The 17040-nt window shown below is 35.5% G+C and overlaps 1 long non-coding RNA gene across 1 annotated transcript; it reads right to left on the bottom strand.

Annotated features, from left to right (window-relative positions):
* Nucleotides 1–13087: 13087 nt before the first annotated feature.
* LOC132636399 (uncharacterized) lies at nucleotides 13088–16731 on the bottom strand. Its single transcript, XR_009581241.1, has 2 exons — nucleotides 16402–16731; nucleotides 13088–13561 (listed from the first exon to the last, which is right to left on the bottom strand). It is a non-coding gene; the product is annotated as an uncharacterized LOC132636399 (long non-coding RNA).
* Between the last annotated feature and the right edge of the window lie 309 nt (nucleotides 16732–17040).

Here is a 17040-nt window from a genome sequence, read left to right as displayed (position 1 = left end):
CTTTGCTTTAGCCTTTTCTGATCATCCTAATTAGCCTAGGTGAACAAGATACACAAGGGAGATTCTAAACAATAAACCAGCACAAAGAACAAACTATAGCAAGTACTACCAGAAACCTCTAAATAAGTAAACTCAAAAGAAGAAACCAGTCACTTGATTCACAAAAGCAAAACAGGTCCAACAGTATACCAATCACCCCATTCCTCTCTCATTCCCAGTTTTAGTGTCAAAACAACAAGTTTCAAATGCTAGTACCTTCTCTTTTAACAGTTTTCAAGCCAAATTCCATATGCACATAAAGAGTGAGCCAATCTAAAGTTTAACACACAAGCCACAGCCTCTTTCAAGCTCTTTCATTAAACAAGTAACGAAGCTACATCCTCAAAATTCATTTGACAAGGTTAAGAAAACCCTTTTATCTCCACAAAGTTCAAATAGGATAGAATAGCACATAAATTCAACAAGTAGGTTTAAGAAACACAAATCCAAATCCTCACATCTTAACACAACTAGTTAAACCTAAACAGAAGAAAACATAAATCATTCTAAAAGGTTTTAAACATGAAAAGCTCTGTTATTTCCAAAAATAGCATAGCAAATCTGAAACACATCCTGCCAGGTGTAAACAAGAACAATAAACATCCAGGACCACTTTTGAGACCAGGTTTCACTCAAGGGGTATATCAAAAACCATTTTAAACTAGTTTGCAGGCAATGAACATATAGAAAGCAAAAAGGCAAGTTCTCAAATCCATCTTTTAAATTTTAAAACAGTCCTAAGAGACTAGCAAGACGTCAAACAAGCAGGATACAAACAAACATTTTGGAAAAAACCTTTTTTTATCTCAGTTTTGCCTTTAAAGCCTTAAAAACCGGAAACACAGGATGACCAGTACCAAAGAGGGGACAGGACATCAAGATTTCAATTCTTGATACAACACAGAAGTTTAGTAAAAGCAGTGTTTAAGCCACAGCAAGTTATGAACTTCATTTGAAACTATTTAAACAGGAAATCCTTAAACAAACAAGCAAACACACAATGATTCATGTCTTAACTTCAAACAACCAAACAATACACCTCAAACCTCAAGTAACCAATGGAACAGTAACTCCAATCATAAACATATCCCCTTTTTGTCGTCTTAAAACTATTTCAAGACATCAAATCCTTTAAAACATCAATACACCACTAACAAACATCTCAAAACCTTGAAACAACTTAAACATCTCAGAGCCAAAAGAGAATTTTGTAAAAACAGTGAGCATGAACACAATATAGGTTTCTTTGGCTCAAACATCCATTTTTCAAAGTTCTAAAATATATTAAACAACATCATAAAACACTCAAACAAACCATATCCTTATTTCACACATCAAAGCAGTTTCAAAAACTAAATGGCATAATACGTTTTAAGTAACACAACTAACAATATAAGTTGTAAATAGAGTAAACTTGGTTGGAATAGGAGTGTTACCTTTTTGTAGGGCAACCAAAAGATCAAAATGGAGGGATTGGGTCAACTTTCAAACACCAACACTTGAAACCTTGTAAAACAGCCTTTTTCTTCTTAAATCTTTGTATAATATGTGTATATTAGAATAGTCTAAGTAGGTATATCTTATAGTACTCTTAAAGTAGTGGTCTCTTTGTAGTATATAGGTAATACATATAGTATATATTTTGGTTTTTCAGTGTATATGAATAGTAGAAGGGTTTTATATTTCTTGAATGCTTAGAAAATTTTAGCCAAAGGTCCGGATCCTTAAAACTGGCACAATTTCCTTCTATTTATAGCAAACAATTAGGGCTCTAGGGACAAAAAAGGGATCCCCCCCCCCCCCCCCAAAAAAAAATACCCTAATTTCAATCTCACAAAAAAATTAAAATTCGAGTAAAGGACCAGATTATTCCTAACAGAAATGTACTACCTTATCCTATATTCAATAATTTTAACAAAAATCAGTTAATTTCCAACGGATAGTACTAAAAATTACACACAAAATATCCAATAAATCCCTAAATACTAGGATAGTACAGTGAGTCACACATACAACAAAAAAATAGTACAACCAATGTTACAATGGTACTAAGTTAGGATAAAATCCCCTAGAATCACCTTTACCCGAATCCAATGGGAGTTCCCCCTTAAAAACTCCCTCTTGGTGTCATGGTGCTCAAGTTAACAGAAAGCTCAATGGCTTTTGTCCATGGCTCCCATGACACGGAAGAATTTAGGGTAACATCCCATTAGGGGTTCAATTAGACATGCAAATATAAGTAAAACATACAACTAAACCTGATAATAGCATTAGGATAGAAAGGGGAACAAAACCCCTTGAAAATTAGCCATGGAATAGCCATGAAAATGGCTTGATGATTGATCGTAGCATAAAACCTAAATCTCCATTTGAGAGAGAAAGATGAGATGGGATCAGATGTGGACGAAGACAAAAGAAAGGGGGGTTTGGAAGTTTTTGTTTATAACTTCCCACCCCCTTTTAAAATCTAAATCCCCCCCCCCCCCCCCAAACAATTTTTAAATTATTTAAAAAGGCTCTCCTATGTTTAAAAATACACACTTTTCAAACTTTGTAATCCATTTAGAATAATTACTTAATTTTGCGAAAATACGTATTCGTCTAGAAAGCTATCGTAAACTTATTTTTTATAAAAACAAAATTTGGAATACATCATTTTAAAATACGAGCTTTAACATAAATCCAATATTGACATAGTTCCGGGTAATATTTAAAGGTGTGAAAAACGCGGTAAAAAATAAACCGTAATTCATACGTCGTCGTAATTAATAATTTTCCCGAGTTAAATGGAGCGGGATGTGTATTTTTTTTTTTTGATTTATATTTATGAAAATAAATAACTCGTAATTTCTTGTAGTTGTTAACTTTTATAAAAAATAATAATTAAACGTCAATTTTTTGCAATTGCCTTGGGATTTTTAAATTCTTAATTTTCTAGGGGCATCCTTACTCCGTCTTGGACTCGTGAAATTTGAAAATTAAAATATGCATTTTATGAGGTGAAAATTAGGTGTCAACAATTGGGGCAGCATCCTTTCCATATTTTCCAAAGACTTTAATTTATTACAACTTCTTTTCCTATCATCTTATTCTTTTTAAAAAAAAATCCTTATGTGTCAACTTACTTTCCTTCACCACATCCCTCAAATCGAAGAAATTTTTACTTTACCCTTTCGTGTAGAGATAGCATCTATGTCTTTTAACATTTTGTCCTCAGTTAATTATCCTTCGTAGTCGACCTCTTACTGCGAGAACTCCCCATATTCATCTTTATATATCGATATATTTTCCCTTTTACCCATTGGTGACTATTATTCGCTTTGCGATACATTTCACTTTTTTTTTCTTTTTTGCTTTTATCCCTTGTTATCAAAACACCCCTTTACTTTAAGCTTTCATGCAAGATATTGTCTTGGATGAGTCACACTTTCTCTTATTCCGTTGTTGCTATTCGCCCTCACGTCTATATAGTTTACAAGCTATCATTGTCTTATTCGTTTTACAGAATCTCTCATGCTTTAATTTCTTCTCAAGATACATTGTAAATTTTGATATTTCTTCCATAAAGCTCACCTTTCTTCTAGAGGCATATCATTTTCTAACCTCATCTCATCAGGCTTCCAAGTCTCCCGATTAGGATTATATAGCTCGTCACCTTGCTATTTCGATTCTTACCGTTATCATCCTTTTTGTCCAGCTTCTTGTCGTTATATTTTATCATATCTAGCCCGTTCCCTTTCTATCTTTCTATTAACCTTAATCCTTTATTTACTTCAGGAATCCTGTTCAAACACCCTATCGTCACCCATTTCCTCTATGTTTATAATCCCTTCATTTCATGGTCTCCTTCGTATTCCTATTAATCGATGATTTTTCTATAACATCTCCTCCTGCCAGTCCTGTTTCTTTTCCTCACCACTCCTATTGAAGGCATCATCAACAAATTTCACACGTGCATTAACACAGGTTTCCAAGTATAACTTAAGTGATCGTCATACAAGCCCCTAAATTAAAACACCAACCTTACTCCCTTTCAAGGTTTCCAATGCGACCTACGGCTCTACACGTTCTGCCTGCGTCTCGCAGGTGGTGTCCTGGTGGCTGCAGGTTGTGTTGACCTGCGCTTCGATGCGGAACTTATGTCAAAACTTGCTTCCAATATTCCTACGAACCTAAAACGTTCCCGAAGCAATCTAACTATTCCGACTTATAGATTCCTGTTATGGTAATAGCATTACCTTATATTCATAGAGTCATCGACTTTATTCTGCATCGCTCCTCTTTCACTCACTTTCATTGAGTCGTTGCCCATTCTCTCTCATTCTTCCTTCACTTATTGGTACCATAATGTCCTCCATCCCTGGGTAATTCCCTATAATTCTAATCCACAATAGAGAAGCAATACTATTCTCAACATAAAAAAGTCTATCAACTAGCCGACGAACGGTGAGCCTGCTTTAACATAATTTTACGGCATTAACCCCTTCTAACTCCCTTTTAAAATTAATTTTACACTATCAACCCACGCATGAATACATATACGTCACATTTCCAGCCACTCAATATAACAAAACGCGCTCAACATATACACACGATACAACTATCAGTTCAAGTACACCATTTATCTGTTTCTCCCATCTTAGATTTATGACATCATCAAATCACACACATAAAGAAGAAAGGAAATCTTACCTTGGAACATCTTCCACAATACCAAATAAGAACCTAACAATATTTCTTATGACTCTGTACAACAAAAGTAAGGTCAACCAGTCAAGTTGTCATATAATACCTGTATATAACACAAATCATCATCTATTCCTTCAACTTACAACTTGTATTAACTATATACATCTCAAAATATTGCGTAATCTCATCGACAGTCGGATACAAATTTTCAAAACTAATCAAGTCTAGGCCGCCCAAATACAATACAAACAACTTCAATAGTCGGGTTTACAAATTCTGATCGTCGCCTCGTAAGTTATTACCGGGGACATACATTTGATACTCATACTAGCTCATCGAAAATCATAGACAAAAGATCATACCTTGACTGCCTTCGTTCAAACTCTAAGATCATACCTTGACTGCCTTCGTTCAAACTCTTTACCTCTTTACTTCACTACAAGGTAACCTCCGAAGCTCTTGGATTCACATTAGAGAATGGAAAGCTACTAATACCTTTTTCTGGCGTCCCTATTATATTCTCTACCAGCTGTACCTTTCTTTTATATCCGCATTACTAAAAAGGAAAACAAGGTGAGAAATAAAAGTTTAAATACTTATGACTCCGCTCTAACCGCACAATCTAGATTCCAAGGAAGGTAACAACCTACATGACCTGTAGCCTCCTGATTATAAATGTGGTGCGCTACACATCCATAATCAAGACTCTACTAGACAGGGCTTACAGACATCCCTAGGACAGACCTGCTCTGATACCAAGTTTGTCACACCCCAACCTTGGGGAGAGGGGGGTGTGGCCGGCACCCGGCACCCAGCACCCAAAGGCCTGAGCGAACCAATCATTATATCTGAACTCTGTAATATATGTCATAAGCTGACAAGGCCCAATAACATAAATATGCATAACTGAGGCCGACAAGGCCAACAAAACACTTCAACACTAAAAGATAGTTTGTAAGCCTCTAAGAATACTAAAATGCAACAACTGGTCGGGACAGGACCCCGCCGTACCCATCCCCATCTATATATATATATACATGCATGCATCATATTTGATGACTCTGAGCAGCAACTCCGGAGAATGGAATGCGAACATCCCTGCTGAACTTTGGTACCCTACTGAGAAAGGTACACCAATCCGTCTACCTGTACATGTGGGCATGATCACAGCATCCCCAAACAAAAGAACGTCAGTACGAATAATGTACTAAGTATGTAAGGCATGAATAACAACATAATGAAAGTATGGAAGAAACATGAGATAGGAGAAATAACCTGTACATCTGATTTCCTCTTAAGGTGGATATCATGCATGCTTAGCTTTAAAAAAACATTTTCATACATATATAATATAAGTGTTAGTGTTGTGGAACGTGCAGCCAGATCCATAAATGTTAGTGTTGCGGAACGTGCAGCCTGATCCATATATGTTAGTGCTGCGGAACGTGCAGCCCGATCCATATATCATATCATCCCGCGTTCGGGGCATCCCGCGTCCGGGGTATCATCATAACCTGCCGACTGCAGTGGTGTGCACAATAGGTGCCATACCCGACCGACTATAGCATGGCTCGATATATATATATATATATATATATATATATATATATATATATATATATATATATATATATATATATATATATATATATATATAACTCAGAAGAGATATCATAAGAAGAGTCGTAATGACCTATCGTCGTTACTCTCCGACTATCGTTATTATCTCTACGTTCTTTATCTTTTCAAATCAAGAAACAACACTTGGAGAATAGGAGATACACTTCAATAATGATTATATAAGTGATAAAGATCGTCTCAACTGAGTAAAATACCATTAGCTCAACTTCAACATGAAGAATAACATAGTGAACAATGTTTTTCCAATCGACAAGAAAGATACGAGGTGCGGGATAGTACTACAACACAAGCCATATATAAATCAAGGAAACAACCTTCACCATGAGGGAATGGAATCAACTCAACTTTAATGGGAAAAGTACCATGATGAACATTATAGTATACTTCTCTCGATAAACAAGAAGGATAAGGGATGTGAGAAAATATTTCAATGTGAACTGTTCATGAGAAGAAGTAAGGCTAATCATTTTGGAGCACCCTCGATACATGTTTAATGGAAGATCTTTCAAATGATAACCAAACGGAATATGGAAGCATGGAGAGTTCTTTTATATAAGTCATATAGGAAGTAGAGATTAGCTCGTTCATTCTTGGATATGATCGACACAAGTTAACGGGATAACATTTAAAAAAGAAGAGAAAAGCCCTACATACCTCGTCGATTGGAGTCAAGAAAAGAAGAGAAAAGCCCTACATACCTCGTCGATTGGAGTTATACACATTTTTCGAAGCCTCAAAAACTTTACAACTGACTTCCTACAGGACACGAACAATTCGAGATCAACTTTGAGCATATAGCCAATAAAAATCTTCATTTAGGCATTTTGTCGAGCAAGTCACAGGCACGAGTTTGTAAGCTCTATCGTAGTGTAGTTTCTTGTAAAACACTACCAAAAACCTACTTTTCTACTTCTACTTACTACCATGATTCAATCCATACCATCATAACTCCAAAAAAATACAACAAACCCAACACAAATAGCTCAACAAGTTAGCCATGTCCATGCAAGCTTCAAGTTTTAACCATAACTTATTCATATGGGATTTTCCCCTATTTTCGTAGGTTTAATTACTTGTAGAAGTTCAAAGAAATCAAGAGGAGGTTAAATACACCTTAGATCATCAAAATCACTTCAAACTCCAAGTTACTTCACAGCAAGGTTTTCCTCCAAAAGGCGAAATAGTGAAGAAATCACAATTTCGGAGTTGCCATGTTGTTCTCTACGCTGAGGTTGTTTGATTTACCTTAGGTGTGTTTGTGATTGATGGAATATTATTAGAGAGGTCTTCCTAGGGTTTCTATGGTATTTCAAGGTGAAGAAATGGAGAAAAATTCTACCAAGGCATCTATATATACTTGGATAAATATAAAGCTGCCGACTTCGCACACTGTTCCCGCAACAGTTTGTGTCCCTGGACGGAAATGCGAATTTCTATCTACTCCAACGTTGTATCGACAAACGATTAAATGCAATGGAAACTAGACTTGTAGACCTTAAATTTGGTAGGTGGATCACCTCGTAACTCCAAGTAGATTGATAAAAAGCTCTTCAACATCTGACCCAAATTTCAGTGAAATTTACAAACTTAACTTGCGACGCCCTTTGTCGACTGTCATATTACAACTCGTTTGACTTCCAAACTTAAAAAGTGACCATTATACGATTCAAGTACTTCATATCATTAATTTATTAGCATGTGAAGCACTTCTAATCTCACCCAAAAGTACAAGTTAACGTAATCCCAACTTGCCGACTTTTGACGAAACTCCTCCTTCTTTGATTCATTCACCCTCCAAAACTTCCGCCACTAACTAATCTTATTTATAGACTCTTATAACCATTTCTATTAATAAGCTAATCCTTTTTAACCTCAAGATAATTTCTATTGAACTTGCGTTGACTAACTCATGATGTGACTTTAACGTGCAAAAATATGGGGTGTAACAGTAATTAAGGTATGTGAGGCTAACTCTCTATGTTTGGGAATGTTAATGATTCTCCCTACGCCACGTTCTTTTACAACGTTGCTAATTGCCTCAGAAATATAGTTAAGCTTAGTTCCTTGAATAGTTGCAGAACTTCTATTCTCTAGTTTCGTAATTCGTTCATGACTTTCATTCCGAATGTTGTGAGCTCAGTAGGTAATCAGGCTTGTGTTTGATACCCATGAGGCTCAGCCTATAATATACTCAGCATTTTTATAAATAGTAAAGCTTCAGGCCTCATAATCAGTTCATGAATACATGTTTCAGTATTCCAGAGTTATGCATTACAGCATGATCCTCAGTTCCTTGATATAAATTGTCGAATGTTGAATATTTTTAAATGGGCAAAAGGCCACAAATTTTGCATGCTTATACTTATGCACAAGGCCACAGATTTAGCATGCTTATACTTAGGCATAAGACCAAAGATTTAGCATGCTTATACTTAGGCACAAGGCAATTTTGCATCCTTATACTTGGGCACAAGGCCATAGATTATGTATGCACAAATATATTGGCCTAAGGCCATAGACCATGATCTTCAGTTAAATAGGTGATTCTCTATTCAGAACAGGGAGTATCCATATCTTTACTTCTTTTGTTCATTTCAGTTATCAACTATCAGATATCAGTTTCAGCACTCTTTACATGTTTATTGATTTGGGTTGCCCTTCCCCGAGCACCCCACTTACAGTTCTTTCTTTCAGTTGCTTTACATAGCAGTGCAATTCAAATGTGTTGACGTCCCTTTTTTCCTGGGGCTTGCATCTCATGATGCAGGTAACGATTTACAGGACGACGCATCTGCTCACAAGGATCTCCAGTATCAATTGATTGGTGAGCCCCAGATCTTTTAGGGCCTTATCATTTATTTACAGTCTTTATAGTATTTTCAGTTAGTGAGGTATTCCGGGGGCTTGTCCCGGTGACAGTCAGTATTTCGGTACTCTTTAGAGGCTTCATAGACTATAGTTGCAGTTAGTCAGATGTTTAGCAGGATTTTGTGTTAGCCTTGTCAGCTACTTATTCAAACTCTCAGTCTTATTCAGTATTTCCGCATATATGATATTTTAGTCAGCCTTTTAGTAGATCAGCATGTGTTAGAGTTATTTCCGCATTCAGTATGTTTTGATGTCACATGTTGATCCAGCCAGCCAGTTGGTTCGCTAGGTCACATGCAGTCAGGCATCGAGTGTCGTGTTACACCCAGGCCATGGTTCGGGGCATGACAAAGCTTGGTATCAGACCCTATGTTTAAGAGTTCTAGGGATTCTATGAAGCCGTGTCCAGTGGGATTAATTTTATGTGTGTGTCCGCGCCACCCATGTAAACAGTTGAGCACCAAGACATCTAGGATTGTCTCACTTCTTTCATATTCTAGATCGTGCAGTTAGAGCAGTACTTTCAGGAATTCTTCTAACTCGAGCGAATTGTGTATTTTAGAAAATGTCTTTTAAGAGAATGGCAGCAAGGAGCCCCAAAGCTGCTACCGATGCTACGCCAATGGAGGACTCGCAGACTCAAGACTAAGTCATAAATCACCTTTTGAACCTAATGGAATCGACGAAACTTTGGAAAAAACTCATTTAACCCTGGTGTTGACTTTGGTCAACCATTCTCATTTTTTAACCTAAGGATATCTAGAATATCCATTTCCTTACCCAAGACTCACCCGAAAGCTTAGGGAACCGCGTCACCCATCCCGCAAGTCATAAACATCAATACGAAGCTAAGGGAATCAACAAATTTCCAATCCGAGTCTTATTTCTTCCCGTGACGATCTTTTCACCATAAATACTCATATTAAATACCAAAACCGACTTAATTCTCGAAAACCAACTAATAGAACTCTAAAATTAGCTCCGTCTTACAGGTCATAAATATTATTTACAAATCTAACGAAATCTTCAGATCGCCAATCAAGACACATTTTCCCAAAATGAGCAATTAATCCATATAATTAATTATTGGAATTTCCAAAATGAAACCTTCTCCCAAAGTAATCCAAATGATATCTATTTTGACTTCAAATTTTATAAGCAAGTCAAAATAATTATTACAGAGCTTTTAGAATAGATGACACGTAAGACATAACATCAGTTTTCAAAAAGACCGACCGGGTCGTTACATTTATAATGCTAATTTATCAACAACAACAACAACAACCCAGTGAAATCCCACATCGTGGGGTCTGGGGAGGGTAGAGTGTACGCAGACCTTACTCCTACCAAGGTAGGACGGCTGTTTCCGAAAGACCCTCGGCTCAAGAAAAGCATAAAAACATAAAAAAAAGTCAGATAAGGCTAAGAAATTCAAAGCGACATGGCAAAGCAATAATATAAAATAAAATAATGCAGTCGACACAGATACCACAGGATAATGAAAGCACACGAAATAGCAGATAATAGCATAAATCGGAGCACAGAAAATTATATTGTGATACTGCGACTACTAAAGATAATGCTAATTTATCTTTATGCTAATTATATTGTAATATACATAGTTTCAGATTCTCCTCATTGGATGTAAGTGTAGAATTTTCATAGTATAAGGGGTATAAGTGTTTGATTTTAGAATATATGAGGTGTATCCGAAATTGAATCATATTTCAATAGAGATCCTCCATGTACATCCTTACCTCTTAGGCTGAAATATTTGTGGTACTCTCTTCGTTTATTTTTACGTCTTAATTTTATAAGGTGCAAAATTTAATAATATATAAAAAAATTTGAATATTATATAAGATAGTAAACTAATAATTTATATATCAATACTAAAAATACTTCTTAACATTTACTGTCTTAAACATGTCATGTCATTATTATATGAAAAATATTATTTAAAGTAAAATTAGAATATTAGAATTGAAAATTTAGTACTCCCTTCGACCCATTGGTCCAAAATATGTGATTTTCTAGGCAATACAATAAGTTGAACATTCCCGTACTAACCACCCGAGGAATCAAAGCGGAATGAGGAGAGATTACATTAAATAATAAAATAAGGCAAATGAGAAAAAGGAAAATGTGACAAAGCGACCAAATTAGATCATTGTTTACATGGAATGAGACTTTTTATCGTTACATAATGATGAACTTAACGATATAATACAATAAAATTTAAGTAACTATCAAAACAAAACATTACATTTAAAATAGGCCAAATACATAAGCAGCCCCTTAAACTTGTCATGATTTTTCATTTTGACACTTCGACTAATGATAGTTCACACTTAAACATCAAAAAAAGTGTCTATTAAACCCATTTTAGTGACATGTCACAACAGGTTCTTTTCACTCATCATTTTGCGTATGGATGAAAGCATTGAATTATTACTCCCTCGTCTCAAAACGATTGTCATACTTTCCTTATTAGTTTGTCCCAAAAAGATCGACACATTTCTATATTTAAAAACATTTTAACTTTATGAGATGTTTTACAACCACACAAATACGTAAAACTTGTTTTAGATCACACATTTCAAAAGTCTTTCTTTATTTCTTGAATTTCATGTCAAGTTAAATTAAGACAATTTTTTGGGTTGGAGGTATTATTATTTTCCAGTTATTTCAAAGACAAAAAAAAAAAAAAAAAAAAAACTTTCTTTTTCCCGCCACCACCACCACTGCCGCCTCTTCTTCTTAGATCTGTCCACCATTAAACCACCATAAAGAATAAAACTCTGACGGGAGAGGGAAACATGTACTGTATATGTTCTTAGTTGAAAGAAATGGCGTTAGGAAGACAGTTAGAGCTGTAAAAACGGGCTGAAGTGGTGTAGAATGGTGGCGAGGCCAATGGTGATGGAGCAAAAATAGGTATTTTTGTGGATGGTGAAGGTGATGAGGAAAAGGGACTGGTGTGGTGGTTCTGGGCTTATTCAGGTTGTAGAATGATGGAGGCTTTCTGAATTAAGATTTGAACTTTTAGTTGAAAATCCATCTTCCGTAGAACAGATTGCTAAAATTACACAAAACTTAAAAAGTATCAAAACCACAATTAAGATTAAGGTTTTTTTTCTAAATTATTAATGGACTGGTTGCTTATACATAAAGTGCAGGTCACTTTGATAGTAGAAGAAATCTAGGTTTTAGTTTAATGGCAAGGTTGGTTGGGGCAGGAGGATGTGATGACGTCTAAATTCATTCCTTAAAGAGAAAGTGTACACGGTCGTTGTAATATAATTTATCCAATTATGAGTCGAGGTCGAATTCATAGGGATCAATATAAAGGCGATTTAAACAAGTAAGGAATTAATTATCACCAACTAAGCTAAGCCAAACACTTTTTCGATATTGATTTTGAGAAAATTACAACTAATGTGAAAATATAAACTAATCTAAAAAGCGGGTAAATGATCAATGGCCACAAGCATGATACAAGGAAAATTACTCTCAAGTAACGATTCAATGTATTTTACAGTTTTACATAATTAAGAGTTAGTTTATGTTAATAGATTATGATTTCTAAAATCTCATTGAAAGTCTTCCAACCAAATCAATGAATTTCACTCTAAGCTTTTCTAAGCCTTAGAGTGTGATATTAAGCACAATCAATCTAACCTCAAGTTAACTATCCTCTTCCGAACTCAAGTTATTAGATGAGATTTAAAGCCCCAAATCCTTGTTATTTACTCTTTTCCTAACCCTTAACTCTCTTTTCCAATCAAAGTAAAGGTAACTAGGCATAATTAATGTTTGCAACCATTAAGAGACATGAAATCTTGAAGAATAAATAGAAAAGCATTAACCCACATCATTAGAAATAAAAATTGTTCAGTACATAAGCAAAACAAGAGATTTAATTCAACAATTGATAATGAATATTTTTATAAACAAGATACAAATGAGAGAATAAAGTACAACACACTTAAATAGTCAATACATAACAAAGAATTGAAGAAAGGGTTAAGAGTTTGCTCATTAAAATGCTCCAATCTTCTCTTCCAAAGTGTTGGTTGAAGAACCCTACCTTCCAAAAGTCTTGTGAAAATGGCCAAAGATGAAATATTTTCCCCCAAGTCTTGCTTTTATGGATTCCCAATCTTCTCAAATCAAGAAATGACAAAAACAGCCCCTAATTTTCCAATTTTGCAGATCTGGCCGTTTTTGCACTTTTAACCATTTTTTTCGTTTTCTTCAATTTGACCTCTTTTGACTTGTTTTCACTTGATTTCTTTCCTAATCACTTGTAAATCACATAAAGCTGTAAAGCAAGAGTAAACCACACTAAATGCATTATCTTTTCAATTAAGCATAGCAAAAATCTTAGATTAAAGAAGAGATAAGTGGGTAAAATACCAACTTATTAAATCCCCAAACTTAAATTATTATTTGTCCTCAAACAATCAAAACTTACAATTTCTTTCAAAGGAACCAACTCAGTAGTGCACCAACATCATACCAAATCAAAAAGTTCACTTTAAGCACAAACACATGACTTTGATTGGTACCAACAATTAACCCAAGACATATGAATCACCAACAACTTCTCAAAAATTTTCATTTCATTTCAAGTGATTAAACACCAAGTTAATCAAAGTAGCAATCAAGACATGACACTAAAGCTTTAAAATTTGTCTCATTATCACAAACACCTTTCTTTTGTTCATTCCTCCCAATTGGAAAATAGAACACATTCACAACTCAAATCCCCATGTGCCCTCACAATCTAGAGAGAATCCCAAACTCACAAAATACAATTCAAAATACAAATGGGATATCAAATGGAAAGAATTATCTCTCTTCTCTCACAAAGATGTTCAAATGCACAAGTAGTACCATAAGCTTGCCCTTCATGTATATCTCCACTAATATAGACAAACTTGGTTCAAAATCAATTAGGACTTAAAGGGTTGTAATGTAGGCTTTTGGTTAAGGTAGGGGCATAATTTGGAAATAGTGACTCAAAAACCTCCCTAAGCACTACAATTTTCAACAATCAAAGCACACTTCCTTTAAAACTTTTCCACCATTTCTTCATTTTTCATTTCACCAACTAGTCTTCCCTTTATTCACAACTCCTTATTTTTCTTCCTTTTTCATCTTTCTTACTTTTTTTTTTCTTCAAAAACCAAGGAAGGTTCCACTATTTTTTTTTTCTCTCTATTTTTGGTTTTTACCCTTTCACCTTTAAGCAACTTCCACATCACAACTTTTCCAACCGTCACCTCAAAACTTAGGATTTTAGCCTATGTTTACACTTTCAAAGCACTTAGGGAGGTGGATGTCAAAAAATAGATCAATAAAGAACAAAATGTTAAAGCTAGTAACATGATTGCCAAAGAAAAGGTTAAAGGCTCAAAAGGGGTTGACTAGGTAAAATATGCAAGGGTAGGAAATTTAAGGTCTAGCATCATTCTCCAAACCAAGTGTAACTTAGAAAATGACTTCTCTAATAAAAGTAGGGAAAACAAGTTCACAAGTTCATTTCACCAACCACCCTACCACCACCAAACCCCAACCACTCCCACCCCACCACCCCACCTCCACCCCACCCCCCCGCTCAAAAATAATTTTTTTTTGGAAAAAAAGTTTTGACATTATTTTTGATTTTTTGCACCGCCCCACCCAAACGCCGCACCCTATTCCCCTCCTCCCCGCAAAAAAATTATTTTTTTTGGAAAAAAAAAGTTTAGCACCCCACCCCAACCCACACCCTATCTCACCCCCTCACCCTACCCCAAAATTATTTTTGAATGTTTGTGTGGTTAAAAATTAAAACTTTTGGAAGGGGTGATGGGGTATTTGTTTTGGGTGGGGGGGAGGCGTGGGCGTGGGGGTGTGTGATGAAAAGTTTTTTTTTGGGTAGGGGGTGTCTGGGGGTGTAGAAACCCTCAAAAGACAATAAAAAACTTCAAAAAAAAAAGTTAGGGTTGGGGAAGGGGGTGTTGGTGTGGTATGGGTTCCATGCAAGGGGGGAGAGGGAGGTGATGGGGGATGTGGTTGTGTAGAAAATTTAGAGAAAAAAAATTAAAAACTTCAAAAAAAAAATTGTGGGTGGGTTACGGGAGTGGTGTGGGGGTGCAAAAAATAAAAAAAATGAAGGGGGTGGGGGCATAGGGGTGGGGGTGAGGGTTGGGGTTGGTGAGGTGCAAGAAACAAAAAAAAATCAAAAGATTTTTTTTTTGGAGGGGGTAGGGGCGTAGGTGGGTGGGTGGGAGTGGGGTTGGGGGTATGGGATTGGGTTGGAGTTGGTAAGGTTTGGATGAGTATTTTCCGGAAAACGTTTTCTATCAATCAAACGAACATGAGAAAATAAGTAAGAAATTCACTTATTTTCCACTACCCAAACGAGCATGAGAAAATAAATGGAAATTCACTTATTTTCTAGGAAAACATTTTCCTCCATACCGAACACACCCTAATTAGAGAAAGTAATAGCCAAAAATTGAGTCTAAAAGTCACAACAAGAATCCTTCCTTCAATCGTTTTTTCTTTTTCAAAAATCAAGAATTCATATGTCAAGGTTTAAATGTGTTTACCAAGCAAGCCATAATTGGCCAAGGAGCAAAAATCACATTCCAACATCATTCCTACATCTAAAATACAAAAAAATAAAGATGCTAGTGATTAAAAAAAAAAAAAAAAATCATACTAATATGAAAAAAAAAATTACCAAAATAAAATCAATCTACAAAATTATCATCCATCATGACATATCACATCCCATCACAAAAATATCTATCAAAATAAAGCTTCTCCCAACTTAAATTGTTCATTTGTTCAAGACCCACCAAAATCTCATTCAAGCAAATCAACAAACATGTTGTGGGTACTTCTAAGCTTCATGAAAATGATGAACATTGAGTACTCAAGACTTCCCCAATTTTTAGTTAAAGCATCCCATACAAATCATTCAACCAACCTCCGCAAATTCCCACACAAAATTTCAAAATCAAACAAGAATCTAGCCCCACATTTTCGGCTCAAATATGAAATTCATGGTAAAAAACAAGTTCAACTTCTACAATCCATGAATGTCATACCAAAAATGAAGAGGAGAACAAGTATGTAACCATGAAAGATCAAAGTGAAAGATCATACCTGGAGCGAAAATGAGGCAGCAGCAAAAGGAAAAAAAAAATCGTTTGGTTGGTGGCTGTTTGCGTAGAGCTGCTGTTCTTTTGTCCCTTTCTGTGCGTTTTTGTATGTGTTTGTGTGCTTGGTGTTGAGTGTGTTATTTTAAAGCAAGGGGAAAATAAACTAAATGGGCAGGGAGTTTTGTGTGAATGGAAACAGAGGGGTAAAGGTTTTCAGTTGTGAGAGGGCTTTAGAAAACCTAAGCCTAAAACTTACTTGGACCCTAAATGAATAACAAACCTTAAAAACCAAAAATAAGTGTTGGCTGCACATATCAGAGAGTGACCTTAAGCAGTTTTGTGCACTATTTTTTTTTTAAGCCACTCCAACACCTCAAATCTGTCCATATCAATTCCAAAATTTTTGAAACTTGATAGAATGACAAGAAATAATAAGAGAAAATTATCTAAAATAAAAAATTTCGTAATTGAACTAAAAACTAAGAAAATATGGGTTACCTCCCATAAAGTGCCGCATTTAAGGTCGTAGCATGACGTATGTCAACCTTACCTTTTTTCCTTCCATTTGGAGGATGTGAATTGTTGCCCCAACTTTGAATCAAGATTATGATGACGCTCATGGGGTGGTGGTAGAAAAGCAAAG

The sequence above is a fragment of the Lycium barbarum genome, chromosome 4 (assembly GCF_019175385.1).
Source record: "Lycium barbarum isolate Lr01 chromosome 4, ASM1917538v2, whole genome shotgun sequence".
NCBI lineage: Eukaryota > Viridiplantae > Streptophyta > Magnoliopsida > Solanales > Solanaceae > Lycium > Lycium barbarum.
This window is presented reverse-complemented; position numbering and strand designations above follow the sequence as displayed.